The sequence below is a fragment of the Protomyctophum bolini genome (genome assembly GCF_963924005.1).
Source record: "Protomyctophum bolini genome assembly, chromosome: 14".
NCBI classification, from domain to species: Eukaryota; Metazoa; Chordata; class Actinopteri; order Myctophiformes; family Myctophidae; genus Protomyctophum; species Protomyctophum bolini.
Genome location: NC_137875.1, coordinates 35,656,098 through 35,672,757, shown reverse-complemented (window position 1 = coordinate 35,672,757; position 16,660 = coordinate 35,656,098).

Below are 16,660 nucleotides of genomic sequence, written 5' to 3'. Positions count from 1 at the left end.
TCGAATATATGTGTGCATGCACACACACACACACACACACACACACACACACACACACAAAATATCCACATACAATAACGTACACAAACTACACATACAGAAACATACACACCTGCATTTGCTGACTAAACAAAACTTTCAGTGGGAAGCTAATTCATTTTCTGACCTCGGCTCAGAATCAGATTTACTGGAACAGCCGTATAGATCTAAATGCATTCTCCGACTAACCCACAAGAGCCTTCTTGAGCGAAAACAGAGTTGTAATCTCTCAAACGTGGCGAGGGAACAAGTCTCACTTCAAAGGGACAAACGGCAGCCGAAGAATGGGCATCTTTCTTCTGCCTTGACGCTCCGAACCCACAGTGGGGCTGATTCCATCTCTTGTTCTTGCAGGGCCTGACTGAGGGTTCCGACTTCACATTGTTCCCTTTGTTCTCGGCCGCTGCCAGACAACAGTGACGGGACTCTCAAAGCCTGTCAGGGGCAAAGGAAGCACAATCGGTTCTACAGGACTTAACAGGACTTACCACCTTTCATTCACAAATCCCCTCCTCTCCTCTCCTCTCCTCTCCTCTCCTCTCCTCTCCTCTCCTCTCCTCTCCTCTCCTCTCCTCTCCTCTCCTCTCCCATGCCGCATGTGTACATCTCTGATCTTTGCTACAATTTTTCACACTTGCAATGTCCTCCTGCAACAGATTGTGCCGTGGCCGGGTGGGCTCACACGGTTCACAAAGTTCACAAAGTAGCTGTCTGGCGTGCATGGCATCCATTTGTCTGAGACCTCGCACCGGGCCCATAGCAGTGCTCTGTTAACCCCCTCCCCCCTCCCGCCCCAGACAATGGCATCACCGGTGGGGGGCAGCTATACACCGTCTGTACGTGCACTGAAAGGGCCCTGGAGGCGAATGTAAAATTAGGTTCCCTTCTTTTCTCCTCCTCGCTGCAACAGCAACCGCGTCTTTCACTCTCTCTCTGCTTTACAAATGTGTGACAGCCATTAATGGGGATCCAGGGCCATTCAGGAGGTGTATAATGGTCAAGTATATAGAGCTGCGATAATGTTCTGTTATAACTTCAGATGTTGTTCGTCAGTTATAGAGGCATCAGCTGCGGCTCTGACGGGAACACTACATGCGTCTGTGACTGAGTATGCATGGCCGCTATTGAGCTATTGTGGCTTTCACTCCGATCCCATTAAATACCAGACAGACAATAAACTGGAACCATGGAAAAACTATAGAACAAACTCTCTCTCACTCTTTCTTTTTCTGTCTGTCTGGCTCTCTATTTCCCTGCTTAATATCAAGACTCTCAATTACAGTGATTTGGACAGCAGTCTTGCCCCCAGCAGTATCGCAGACCGTTCCCGTGTTTATTATGTGACGATAGCAAAGCACCGGAGCACTATACTGCTTCATACGCACTGCACGCTATATACGCGTCACTCGTCACGTATACGGACGCGTATACGTGAGTGTGCACGCACAGTCGCACACGCGAGCGCACACGCACGCACGCACGCCTGCACACACACGCACACCTATTCGGAGGAGCGCAGGGCTGTGTGGATGTCAGCCCAATAATGTAGCTCTGTAAATCTTAACTGGGCTGTAATGGTGCGGTCCAGTGATGATGGAGAAGGGTCTCTACGGGGGTAAACATACCCCCGCACAACCCCACCCCCACCCCCATACACACACACACATGAAAACCATCTGCCTCCCATACCTCCTGACGAACCCACAGCAGACCCCCATATATATATATACCATATTTAACCACGCTGCCCTGCGAGTGTGACTCCGGGCCACGTATATAGCATGGGGTACCGGGCCCGGCCCGCGATGACAAATGACAACAGCTCCAGCCCTGTATGTTCACACATGATGGCAAAGATTAGGAAAGCAAAGGAAGCACGCGGCCCCGGACAAAAGCCAGCATGACGGTATATGACTTGACACTTTCCAAATGCTCGTATATCACAAAGGCTGTGCTGTGTTGCTTCTCCGTTCGCCGCTGTAATACCTCCTTTTCCCTTGACATGCTTTACACTATACTGTCCCTCTTCTATCTATAACTCCTTTTTAATAACCCGACTGTCCCTCCTATTTCCTCCTTTGGTTTCCTCTCATCCTCTGTGGGTGTTATCAGGTGTGTGTGTGTGTGTATGTTGGAGAGATAGCCAGATAGGCGATCTGTGTTGCCGTGTGGTTTTGATAAGGCTTGTCTGCTTCCCAGCTCCAGGCCATAGTGACCCTGAACCGGCTGCCTTGCGGTAGTTGCCAGATGTAGCAAGAGAAAACAAGTTGTTGGACGGCTCTACGAAAACAAGCCCAAAAGGAGCTATACCCAGTTTTAGGACTTTATCGACTATTTGGAAAATGCTAAATCTGCTGATCTACAAGCTCACAATCTAGTATATTTTTAATCTTTCTAACACAAATCCTGTATGTCCCTGGCACAAAATATTTGTTTAAATGGGGGTCACCGAACAAATCCATATTAATCTGGGGGTCTATGACATGAAAATGTTTGAGAACCACTGGTTTAAACAACATTTAGCAAGAGCCCAAATAAGCAGCTACACTTTAGAAACACGCTCCCCCAATAAACGCAAACAGCAGTCGGTACGAATAATTACAAGCAACTTTAGAGAAAGATCAAGTCCAAAGTTGCTTACATGAATAAGCTGACGTGGCAACGCTGCCGGCTGCCTGCTGTCAGTCAGTCAGTCAGTCTGCCTGTCTGTCCTGCCCAGGCCTCAGGGCCCGTAGGGGGTCTGGGAAGTGTCTGAGCTGAGCTGAGCTGGTATCTAGCAGCAGATAAATCCCTGATAACAGGAGTGGGGGGTCGAAGAGGGTGGAAGTGGCAACTGCTTTCATTAGCTCATATTTTAACACGGCCGTAAACCGCTTAATTTGGGAGATAAGAGTGAATTTACACGGCGGTGTTGAGGGGGGGATTGACTTTGTGACCCTCCTTAATGTGGCTGATAGTGAGAGGATATAGAGAGGGAACCAACCCCACTGCATGGCTGAACGGTCGGGTGGTCTGGTGGTCCTCTGTAGGCCTTTAAAACAGAGGAACAGACGCAGCCATAACAGGCTTTAGGCTTATATTGGCTCTCTGCTGCTGACTAGTCTATGACCATTATGTGTTAACATGAGCTCGCCTCTAGCTTCCCTCTTCTGGAGCAGGCATTGAGCAAAAATAACTGATCTACTAGCCTAGATCACACAACACATTGTTAGCCAGGGGGCTAGCACACTAGCTCAGTATAGACCCCCGGAGGGACTCCGGTTAATTAAGTGTATAGGGTTTAAGGAAAAGACGATGGTGGCTTGACCTGCCTGGGTAACGGAGGAGACTTGAGGTTATATCTTCACCTTCCCAATGACTTATTGTGGGGGGTAGCAGAGATGGAGCAATGTAGAGAGGCAGGGGAACCGGGAATTGGCTTAATTATCAATTTGGGATTGGGATTTGTCTTTCTTTTGTCTGGGAGTGGTGTGGGATGTTCATCACCAGCATAGTCCTTTCATTTTTTGCCTGCCCCTGAGATTTCTTTCTGCCATTGAAAATGTTCAATACAAATATTCTGAAAAGAAAGTAGAGTTTAAGTGGTTCTAGCCGGAGCTGTCACATTCTAAGCATAAAACATCCAAGTGAGAAAACTCACGTTTTCATTCAAAATGAGAATGTGATTATTAACCGACCCGGGAAACCTGGTAAAGAAATGTATATAATAATTCCGTAAGAGAGTAGTTTTTCCTTCTTCCCCTCTCTGTCGGGCACCAAAGCTGCATCAAGTTATCTCCATCTCTCTCATCTCACTCCAGTATAAGCATTGATTTTTCATGCCTTGTATGAAAAGGCAACAGTAGAGCTCGTTCTGGAAAAGATTAGACGCTCCACATTTCTATTTCTGTGGTGAGCACTGTATACGCCTGGCAGCGTCCATTGTTCTGCTGTATCAGGTGTCCACTCTATATATTTCGTTTCTGAGGCCTGACCTCTCACTGTATCGGCCCCGTCTGTCTGTATCTGCCGCGGAGCCCCTCGAAAGCGAAATGAAACTAATACTCCCGAGTCCCGACGGGTCAATTTCTCATATTTGCGCAGCTGGCGCGGGGTTGGTGCGGAACGGTTATGAACTATTTGGACAACTAAACAATGTTAATTTGAAACCTATTAACATTCTGCGCGCCGCGGGTTGGGACCGGGGAGGGGGGGGGAGACATTTTCAACGCTTAATGGTTAATTTATGTTCTCCGTCGTATACGACGGCGTGAAACACGCTGAAAAGACATCTACGAGCTGCACGTTGTGAACTTAGATCTTCTGTTTTCGGCACGTGTGCACTCGTAGTATGATAAAGTATAAACTGGGCTTAACAAGCACGGAGAGCAGCATTTGTTTTGCATTTGAGACGTCCTGCCTCATAATTTCACCCGTGAAATCATGAGTCACCAAGTGAGCTTGCGGCGGGGACGGGGAAGCTATACGCGATGAACTTGAGTTGTTTTTTATGCACGTCAGTGTTTGGCCTGCACGTGTCAAACTAATCCAGCGGACTATACATGTCAGAGACAGAGCTGTGGTCTTGCTGTGTTATTGTGGCATAAGGTAATTATTTTTGTCCTTTAATTGAATCTGTCTGGAGCTTAATGGACTGATCTTGATGGATTAGCTTGGTTTCCTGCCCCCCCCCCCCCCCCCCCTCTTCTCCCCCCACACTTCCACTCTACCCCCCCTCCCTCTCTCTCTCTCTCACACACACACACACACACACACACACACACACACACACACACACACACACACACACACACACGCTCGTGCCATTCAAGCAAGAGTTACGACTTGTTAAGCCTGCCCAAGGCTGTTTTATCCCGCCCTAATCCAACATGTCCTTGAGGACTGGGTGCAGATCGTGCCGCGGTGCAAACCAAATATCAGTACATGAGGACTACTGGCCTCACAACCACAAGCCACCATGGCTTACCAGGGTCGGAGGTCAAGTGAGAATACTAACTGGGCTGAAGCATGCTATGAGATTCCTGTCTCGAAGAGTGCGACTAAGAGTTGTGTGTTTACTGTGTACTGTATATGCTACATTTCAGCCAACTGACTGTTTCAAGTCAGTCAGGCAAACAAATGATGCGTAGCCTGCGAGTGCGAGTTCAGACAGTTACACTTAGATACCTCGTGGTGAATTTGTGACGTGTCAAATTAGCACGGCAATTTAAGCTATCGCCTCATTCATTATTCTTCCTCTTGCTGTCAGTGTCAGTTAAGGTTGTAAAAAAATTGTACATAAATGGTAAATGGTGCATTTATATAGAGCCTTTAGTCAGTCTACAAGCTCACACCGTGTATAGTTGCACTGCGTTGAGAGCTTGTAGCTCTGCCTTTTCGGCAACGATAGACTGAGAAATTGCATGTACATACGTCATGTATTATGTGAGACTATATTCAATCGATCCATGGGAGATATAACTCTATGGCAGGGAGATTTGAGTTTCCCAAACCGTATTATTATGAATTGGATTATAATGTATGGCAACGTCACACGGTAAGCACCACATGCCTTGGCCCTTGGTTGGAAGAGCAGGATGGTTGTTCCCCGCAAATATATATCATATGCGGGGAGGAAGCATCAGTGAATCCTCACATGAGTCTGCAGCCGCGCCAGGCTAGCAGCTGAGGCTCCCGTGTTGTTTCGACTCGCATTTGGGTTTAATACAATGCATTATAGACAGATAGACATGCAACAACTGTGGTAGGCTACATTATAGCATTTAGCTCCTCTCGTCTTTTTTTTTAATTATGTTTAATACCAAACTTTTCACCCGTTCCACCATACTTCCACGGCATACAATGATGAACCACGCAACCACCCGTCGCGTCCCAGCCCCCTTATTATATAGTGAGCGTCCCATGTTCCAATTCCCCGTCCCAGGCGGCATTTCTGGTCTTATTGCAGGGAGCATAGCGGTTGTTGTAATGGCGCTGGCCTGTACTTCTCATCAGCTAGTGAGAGATCAACACCTACTCTAAGCAACACACACACCATTCAGTCACCATTCGGTTCCGGTCGCGGTGTTTTGGATCTTCAAAATAAGGGTTGAACGGGGGGATATCCTGGCATATAGTAATCATTCTTTGATTAATCCTGGCGGCCAAACAGTTAACACATGACAAACCTTTTCTTGCCAAGGTACCCCCAAAATGATATGCATTTGGCTGTGGAACGTCATGTTTTTTTTCACATGTTTTGTGAAGAAGGAAACTTGAGCAAATTAATTAGTTGATACCAGCTACGGTTACTGTTGACTGGGTGCATGATGCATTGCACCGCACTATCTGAAGACATGTCATTTATTTCAGGCCACGGAATTTCATCATTTTAAGGACAAGGTCACTTGGCCTTTGGGGTGTTGTCAATTGTTTGAGTGCACAAAGGCCAAATCAGGGCTATCATTTAGGTCCCAGGGGACGCTCCAGTGTTCACATTTAACCTCATGCATATTTGTCTCCACCTCTGAACATTTTAACAGATTACATGAGCGTGTATTGAGAGATCATGTCATCCACGTCCGTTCATCTATGTGACATGTGATACACATGTTAACCCATTCTGACCGGGCACCCATTTTGGTGTTTAGCATCATGTTATGCTTTAGCTATTGAAAAATAGCAGATCTACAAGCTCATATCGCGCCACCGAGTGGCGCGATATGAGCTTGTAGGTCTGCTATTTTTGAAAAATTCGAAGAACGACTGACATTTTTAGAATCTGATCTCAGGTCAGAATGGGTTGATCAGACCAGTGTGTGTCCCGTGGAAACCTCGTATGAATCTGATCTCAGGTCAGAATGGGTTATATATAGACCCATAGAACCATACAATTTCTATGATTTTGTGCTAGAAAAAGAGTGAAAATAGCCGATCAACAACCTTGCATATATGTTGCATTATATTGTACATGTTGTCGCCCATAAATATCAGTGAAATTAGAAATATAAATAAAAAGCTATTTATTTCACTCCACCCACCACCCCCCACAAATTACCAATATCTGTACAAACTCAAGTTCATACATACTGTATATACTCAGACTCACTGGAAAAATATACAGACAGGACAGTAGTCCCGCTTAGTGAGACGATAACAGAGGATATGCAGTGTGAGGTTTTTTTGATCGCGATGCGTTTTGAGCTTGTCAATCTGCTACTTTTGCTATCTTTGAATTTGAATCCTGAAAAGTAACAGTTTTGGACTTACGATGTTTCCTCCCCGACAGAGACGATATGATATGATGTATGATTTTGGCATGGTTTCAGCAGGATTCCGATTACCACTGACTTCCAGTATAAAAAGTTTTGTTACATATTTCCAAAACATAATGTGGGGAAAGGAAATATCGTGGAGGGCCGTCTGGCAGCGTGCACAAGAAATTTAGGGCTGATCAGTCCAGCGGTTTGTAAGATTATAGCTCTGTTAAACAAATCGACACAGACACACATCTTATAGATGGCTACTTGGCTAGCCTCTTGCAAAGCCAGCAGTAAAAACATGGCCTACTCAGAACGCCATTTATTACTCACATCAACCGATTTCACATTTGTTCAGCATTTCATGTAAACCATTAGCAGGAGCAGTCACAGGTAATGACGTTACCTAAGCAGCTAAGCTCAATGGTTTACATTCATGCTCTCCATTATTCATCTGTGTTATTATTATGTTTCAGTATATACATTCAATATTTTGTTTCTAGGCCTGTACATAAATTAGCGAGAAACATGATTTGTGTAGGAATGTGTACCTTCTGTTAAATGTCATCACAGGTAGGTGTTGACTTTAACCCCAAATGATGCAATATGCGTACCAATTAACACCTGTTGTAACTTGTTTGTACAGGAGAAATCATAAACGCTATGTCTTTTAGCACACATAGCTAATGTGTGTGTGTGTGTGTGTGTGTGTGTGTGTGTGTGTGTGTGTGTGTGTGTGTGTGTGTGTGTGTGTGTGTGTGTGTGTGTGTGTCTGTACGTGCGTGCGTGCGTGTGTGTGTGTGTGTGTGTGTGTGTGTGTGTGTGTGTGTGTGTGTGTGTGCTTGTGTTTGTGTGAGAGAGGGGTGGGGGGCATGCATGTTGGTGTAATACTATCTATTTTCTACAGTCTATGGTTTCAATTTGCTTTAAGCCTCAGCCCCATGCACCTTTACCAGCTCAGCTGCAAACATTAAAGTGATGAACCCATTAATACTAATTACAAACCAGTTTTGAAATGGACCATTATTCATATATAGTATACTGACTTTGATTATACTGTATTTAAAAACAATGCCAACACTTTTCTTCCTTTTCTCAAAGAAAATGTTTAATAATAGAAAGTTTACTTTTAAGAGTACACTGTGTTTTATTACAACGTTTACTTAAGTAAACAACCAGAGTACTTAACCACTGTCCATACATACGGCTTGCACTTAATTTGCATGATGATATTTGTACAATAGCAAGCAATGACATGTAATATATTATTTCAACCACACGGCACCATGAGACCATTGATTGCAATCAGCGTTTCCAATGGGGATATTCATTGCCATAAGGACAAGTGCATTATGGTCAGTTGAGTCAACGCAGGGACGTATGCAAACACCAGTAATGACACAGTTCCTGCTGTGACCTCACACCCTCATGGGCTCCCCACAAAGCATTGTTTCACCACTGGTGGAAATTGTCATTTTTTAAGTCCTCTTGTCTTGCGTTTTTCATATATTTACCACTTTGCAGATTTCAATTATTATTACAAAGCATAATATATTAAGCATTTAAGCTCTATTTTATAGTTTTGCCACCGGTATACAAAAATTTCCGGTCTAAATTGCCAATACTGTGGTCTACAAGGACACAACGTGTCGCAGTGTGACCCGCTTGTGAGCTTAGACTCAAAGACTTGACACATTTTTAAGTTGTGAAATGGGACATTCTGCAGAATGAGTGACTACTACTTTTAGAAGTATATGTAAGGGGCTACATTTGGATGGCAATACTTCTCTACATTTGAATACAGGCCTTTTACTAGTAGTATGTTTACGACACAACATACTACTGTATGTTGTGGTATTGCTACTTTTACTGAAGTAAAGAATCTGAGTATTTCTTACACCACTGATGTTCACAGATTGTGCACATGGCCAGACAGGTGATAAAGTACCAGGGGTCGGGGACATGTGGACATTTCACAGCGAGACCCCCGTCGAAGGGAGTGACCATGAAATCTGGACAAGATGCAGTGTCGGGAGTCTCTCACAAGCAATGTGTCACTGGTTGGTTAGTTGAGCCCTGCCATTCGCTCGCTGCTATTGTAAACGAGAGGTTCAGGGCGCTATGTGGCCCTCACACCTACAGTAAATCTATGTCACCTAGCTCCATATATGTGTGTTTTGAATATTAACCGTCTCACACGCTTAACTGCCAACCAAAAAATACGACGTTTCGACCGTGCAGTCTTTGTCAAAGACCGCAAGGTCGAAACATTAAATATTTAGTTGTACGTAAATTAGCAAGAAACATTATTTGCAGGAATGGTGCAGGAATGTCTGCAAGTGCAACCTTCTGTTAAATTACATCACAAGTAGGTGTTTGTGGGTTTAACCCACGAAATTATGCAATGTGTGCACCAATTAACACCTGTTGTTTTTACAGGAGAAATCATAAACGCTACGTCTTTTAGCACACATAGCTAAAGTGTGTGGGTGTGCGAGGGGGGCGTTGTGTCTGTCTATATGTGTCTGTATACCGCATGTGTGTGAATGTGTGCGTGCATGCCATTTTAGGTGGGGGCGGGGACATCCATTCTCTAGATATTATATCTACAGCTAGTACGCCGTATTCTTCCAGAAACTCAACATCCGCTGGAAGTGATTTTATTCAGTTATATTGTTTATTTCTTTTTTGTCATTGACTTTGTTTTTATTTAGGGTTTTACAGACACATATTCAAATAAACAAAAACAACAGCAACAACATAGTACAAAGACAAACTTCACAACAACCACATAGACACAGACATCAAAATAAAAACATAAAATAAAACAAAACGTCGTATAAATCAAATTACAAAATAAAGAAAACTCAAATAGAACCTTACTTGAGAGTATACCTTTTAACTCTTCCTTTCCATCACTCTATTATGTTTCACCTCTTGTCCATTTATATAACGACCATTTTTCCCATCTTTTTTCTTATTCTTATTTTGAATGTCAACTTTTCCATGTCTTCAATATTGTCCATGATGGTTCGCCATTGTTTATAGTCTGGTATGTCAGTCTTGAGCCAGTTTTTTGTCATTGATTTTCTTCTTACTTATTTGTTTGTCCTGTTGCTGCCAGTTCCCATCTGAGCTCCAGACCATACTGAATGACCGCTAGCTTGAACAATGTCTTCAGGCTTGGTCTTAAATACAAGCTCTGTAAAGTATTACACGAGTATTATACCATCTCCCACCATGCAACAGCACGCTGTGCCCAACAAACCAAGGTTGCACTTCCGCATTGGACCTCCAAAATGTGGAGGTCCAATGCGGAAATGCGTCCAAAAAGGCGGAAATAGACTCTGAGTAACCACTGAGCAACTTCCACTGACATGAATAGCGGAGGGGGCGGAGCTTTGCGCCAGATCAGTCTCTATCCTTTTAATACTCTATGCAACAAACCCAGCTTGCAGGTATATTCATACTGTGTGTGACGGGGATTGGCCAAATGATAATGAAAGGCAGGTGACGTTGATAAGGAGGGAGTGAGCGGGAAGTGGCCGTGATAAGCAGAAAGGTGCTAGGTCTCTATACTCCTGAAACGGCGTTGTATAAATAACTTCCCTTGATGCCACCATTGACTCCGGCGCTGTAGCTCCCCTGCCAACAGAATGCACCGCAGCCTTTTATTTTGAAACACTGGTCTAGCAAAATAGAGTACTTCTACACCACTACTGTACATCTCAGAAGAAAATATTGTGGTCTCGAGTCCACATTTTCACTTACTCTGTCTCGTCTCGGTCTCGTAAATAATTTATTTTTTTTAACAATATATTTATTGCATTTTTCTTCTTTTGTACAGACAGACAATACAACAAAACAATACATAATACATCAGACAATACAAAAGCAATACAATTAGCTCATAGCACGGCACCGAGTGGCACGCTACGAGCTTGTAGTTCTGCTATTTTTGAAAAATGGAAGAACGACTGACATGGAAACATAGATTTTTCAGAAAACTGTCAGGATGTAGAAGACATTTTTAGAATCTGATCTCAGGTCAGAATTTATAAGAGAGCTATCTTGTTATGACACATTGTGAGCTTGTAGAACTTCAATTTTCAGAAGATTTTTTTACATTTTGAACTTGTGAATTGGGACATTCTGCACAAAGAGTACTTTTACTTTTGGTATAAGTATATTTTGATACTTTTGTAGTTGTTACTCAAACTCAAGTACTTTTTTAATACAGGACTTCTAGGCCTACTTGTAACAGAGCATAACTACGCTAAGTATTGAGTACTTCTTCCACCACTGAGAACCACTGCTAGACAAGCTGAGTCAGCAAATGGATACTTCTACTTGTTGCAGTCCCATTCCCCTGGATACAGCTAATTCTATTTCACTGTATCATGGTCTGTTCATTTGTGGCTGAGAAAGACACACTGATCTCTCTGCTGCCCAAACACTGACCCATGACTGACAGTATTTTTCTAAAGCTGCAATAAATGTCCAGATGGTGTTTGTATTTCAGACAACATAAAACCTGCTGGTTCACATGACCTTGACTGAAGATACCGTGCAGCGGAATACTTTCACACACACTATGCATTATTCAATCTTTCTTTTAGATATTTGATGATATTTAGCTAAACAGATCACTTTATAGCCTATACTATGCGATCGGGTTAACGTCGCAATACCATCGTTGTGCCTTGTATACATTATACTGCATTGTATGCATATATTCTTAATGTAGCCTAATTTATAGTAAGCTTGCAGAAATAACGGGGAAATACATTTCACCCGCTCCTTTTTACTCGGTGTAAACTGACAATCAAGTTGTGTGCCGTGATTTGAGGCAAGTCCAAGTATGCCTTAGGAGTTTTGTGACAAAAAACAAACATTACTATTACAGTGCATACAGTATACAACTATTGAAAATGTTATGACTTATTATGTTTTCATTGTAATACGGGAGTTCATCAGTAGTTTGTTTTCTGAGCAATATGGTGATCAGATGGGATTTTGCTCTGATATGAATAGAGGTGTGCCTCGAGATTTTGACCTGCCCTTTGGTGTGCCGCGGGCACACAAAAAAAAATTCTGTTCCTATTTCTACCACTGGAAAAATGGACGGTGGGTCAAGCTGTAAAATTAGCACATGATACCTGTCAAGAATTTAAGCAAGTTTATTGCCCTTGGCTTCAAAGTTGACATGCTCCGGGAGCAGATGCGGGAATTGATGGCTCTGCTAAATCCTTAACGCAGTCGCAGACCCCCCCGAATCCTTGCGAGAGCAGGGGAGGACAAACAATAAAGTCATCAGGTGTTTCCTGCCCCTTGAGAAATGGCTTGTTGATTCCTGGATAAAAAAGAAAAGAAAAAAAGGTTGAGTCAGCAGCACGGAGCTGACTCAAATAGGCGGTGACATTTGGGATGAAGACCGAGCAATTTAGGGCAACATGCCTCAGGAAGAAATCATAACTACCAGAGCTTTTCTAATCAGAGAAAATTACATTTCAGTATATCGCAGAGCTCAAGGGTTAGGGTTAGGGCGGCGTCTTTCCAAATAAAACAACGCTTTTGTTTTTGTTCATTTTAGAAACACTCACATCTAAATTAGCTCATATCTAAATCTGATAGAAAGCGTATATTGTCTTTACTTGATATTAATGTGTTTGGCTACAAATAAAGAAAACCAATTAATGAAAAATGAAAAAAAAAGTAATTTCCTCCAGTGATTAATCCCCACCCAGCTAGAATTCTGACGGCGTAGCCCGAAGCGCTATTAGTCAACGGTGACTCTGTTGTGACTGTAACGCTATCACGTTCCTTTATATTTATGTACCCTCTGCACGGACGCCATGTTAGACCCTGGCTTTTGTTGCCCATGTGTCACACGGCCTCGCGCTAAGTAATAAGTATAAACACACGGTTCCTGCGTGAGTTATTGCTGCGGTGAGTTTCTCCGTTTAGAAGAAATAATAGCCCAACTTGGGGGAAAAAACAACACTTGTGGGGGAACCTTTCACAGCCTCCGCTTCTTCTGGTCTCCGCTTTTCTTTTTCTTATAATTTTTAATTAATCTCGCAATTTTTGTAACGCATTTTTTTCCACCCTTTGCTTGGCTTTCTCGCATGCACGTCGCCAACACCCTGCTATATTAACGCTCGCTGACCTGTTAAACTCTCAACCTCCCCCCTGTCACTGTGGCAGATCATTTCATCGACAAGCCTCCCTCCCGTGTGGCGTGTGTATGTGTATGTCATTTCCACCCAGTAGGAGCTTGGGAGCGTTTAGTATTGGTTCACTCAACGTCCTGCTTTTCAACCCCATTGTACCTATTTAGGGCCTGTCATTATTATTATCAAATAAATAACCACAATGGGACGCAATGTGAGTTTCTGCATCCCCAGCTGTTTTCCCCCGTAACACCTTGAGGCCTCGAAGCACGTTAGCGAGCCGCTAGGCTGCTAGTCAGTGGTGTCTGTCAATTAACGCAAACCGTGGTGGACGGAATCCTAGATATTTCAAAGAACGTCAAACTCCGTTATACGCATGCAGAAGCTTCGCAAGCTTCTGCTTTGCCTCCGCTGTGCTTTACAAGGAATCTCGGGAGTTTCTTTGACCTTCAATAGAGATACGCGCCCCAGAGCCGGAAGAGAGACCTTTTTATATGGACGGAATGGGTTCTCACTTCGACCGAAACGAGCGCTTCCCACCGCGCATCTCAGTGGGAAGGGGCGGGGGGGGGGTTTGAGCTCCAACCTGGTGTGGAAATTAAATCCACACACCCTACTCTCTCGCTCCATCTTTCACCATCCAAGAGCTTTCTGAATATCTGAATTTCCGCCCCCTGGGTGAACTCTAGTTTTCCGGGGCAGCTGGCCCCTGTGAGGCTGACCCCCATGACGTAAAGGGTCACGGCAGCGAAAGCTGCATTGAGGACATTCTTCCACCTCCACCTCACAACACGGCGGACGGGGCGGACGCCTCGGGTTGAAGCGCGGCCGTGACCCTGTTGATCAAGTGCTTCTGTGTGGCCCCGGAGGGGGTCACGGGGTCAGGGGTGAGAGGTGAAAGGCCAAGGGAAGAGTGATGGGTAGCAACCACATACAGGCAGCCGGATCGATGGCCAGGCATAGGGCAGAGACGTGCCACGCTGACACGGGTCATGCTGTCCTCCCTCTTCACCTCCGCTCGGCATATTTCCCTTGTTCCATTCACCACTTCTGTCGTCCTCTCGGGGAGGGCTCCGGGTCGCCGGTTAAGTCGCGCCACACGGACCATCTTGAAAATGTGCTTAGCCGTCCTTTATTTATTTGTCTGAGTGCAGTTCTCTCTTCGCGGGGAAAGAATGTTAACGCCGTAATGACTACAAATGTTATTTTAACCAGTCCAGTCTGTTTGTTAATACAATATAACCAGTACATCTGCAGTGGTGGGAGGCGGGTCTCCCTACTCTTCCATTGAGACATCTAAGACCCTGGTGTCGGGTCTCGTTGACAAGTAGCGTGCCTGTGTAGCCCATGAGTGCCCATCTCTCCTACAGCCAAGCAGGCATTGCTTCGTGGATATAGACGGTATAGAAATTGTGGGATACCGGTTAGGGGTTAGGACATAAATGTTACAGCTTTAGGAACATAAGGTTTGACATTGTGTAAAATTAACAGGCAGTGCACACAGTATAAAACCCTTTAAAACCCCTCCATTTGACTGGTATGGGTCCACTTTCACGCTCTCAGACACTAAGGGCCGATTCATACTCCTATTTTAGAGCCGAATAAAAGTCGGTTCGGCTCTGTAGAGCCTACAATTTGACGTCATTTGAGGTTCGGGGGGGGGGGGGGGGGGGGGGGTACCGTCCTAAAGTCGGCTCTTCGGTGCTACTGAAAATTTCTGACGAGCAGAAAACATTTCAGCACGATATCTGAAGTGGGCAGAGCTTTACTTTATACTGGAGAATAATCAGAGAGACGACCTTCAGCCTTGTGCGTCCTCTCTAATGTCTTCTTTAGTTTATGTGACCTAGGCATGCACAGACACGCACACGCACGCACGCACACACACGCACGCACACACACACACACACACACACACACACACACACACACACACACACACACACACACACACACACACACACACACACACACACATCCTTTGTTCTCTATGTTGTTCTTCATGGTCATTACTCCAGGCCAGGAATAAACTACTCTGTCATCAGCTCTGTCTCTTCCTATAAGACGTCAGAACATTAGCCAGTTGGACACTTGCTTCATGGGAAATTACATTTATGGTTTTTGGGATTAGGGAGAATGCCAACATTCAGTCCACTGTGAGGTCCTAAAGCTGCGGGTCCACTGGCCTCTCGACGCTTATTAATCTGGAGATTCTTACTGTGTGTGTGTGTGTGTGTGTGTGTGTGTGTGTGTGTGTGTGTGTGTGTGTGTGTGTGTGTGTGTGTGTGTGTGTGTGTGTGTGTGTGTGTGTGTGTGTGTGTGTGTGTGTGGTGTGTGCGAGCGTGTCATTTTTCTTGTGAATGCTGACAGACCAAGGATTTCAGTTCCCGAATATTTTCTCGTCTTAATGACAACTGTCATTTCTGTGAATGAATAATCGCAGTGTGATCTTCTCTCCAGTACTAACCAACTGCAGGCATGACATTTGCTGGCACAAGCCAAGGCCCAAGACTCAAATTGCCATAGGCATTATATTATAGTATATGTTCTTATTGGTGAGGATTATGAAGATCACTACTGTATGTTTGTTTACATGTTTACAGGCAAGCCTCCTGGAAAGTGCCCACTGCCTTGTGTTCCAACTTCCTCTCACGAAGGACTCGCAAAGCGACTGTGTGGCACCTGACTGGTGATACAAACATAATTGACATACAGTAAGGAATGCATGCGATGTATGTAAGAATATATGGAAGAAGGCCGAAAATGTATTTGCCTTCTCCCTTCTGGCTCCAATACTATGGAATGCACTTCCCATTGCAATCAGAACTGCAGACTCACTCCTTTGTTCTTGCTTACTGTGAATCGCTCTGGATTTAGAGTGTCTGCTAAATGCCTAAATTATAAATTGTATGAGAGAAACAAGGATGCAGACAGAACCCTAGCGTCCCAATTCTGGGCATGTCCAATTAGGCTTAGCTAAGGATTTGGCCAACAAAGGGCAAACATTCAGCAAAAATAGATGATCTGAGATTTGGTGTAGAGGGGGAAAAAAAGTAGCAGACCAAGAATAGAACTCTGGGGGACCCTGGTCAAATAAGTATAGAGGTTATGCGCATGCATCAAGTGAGTTACCAGCTCAGTGGCCTTGTGGTTAGAGTGTCCGCCCTGAGACTGGGAGGTCGGGGTTCGATCCCCGGCTGGGTCATAGCA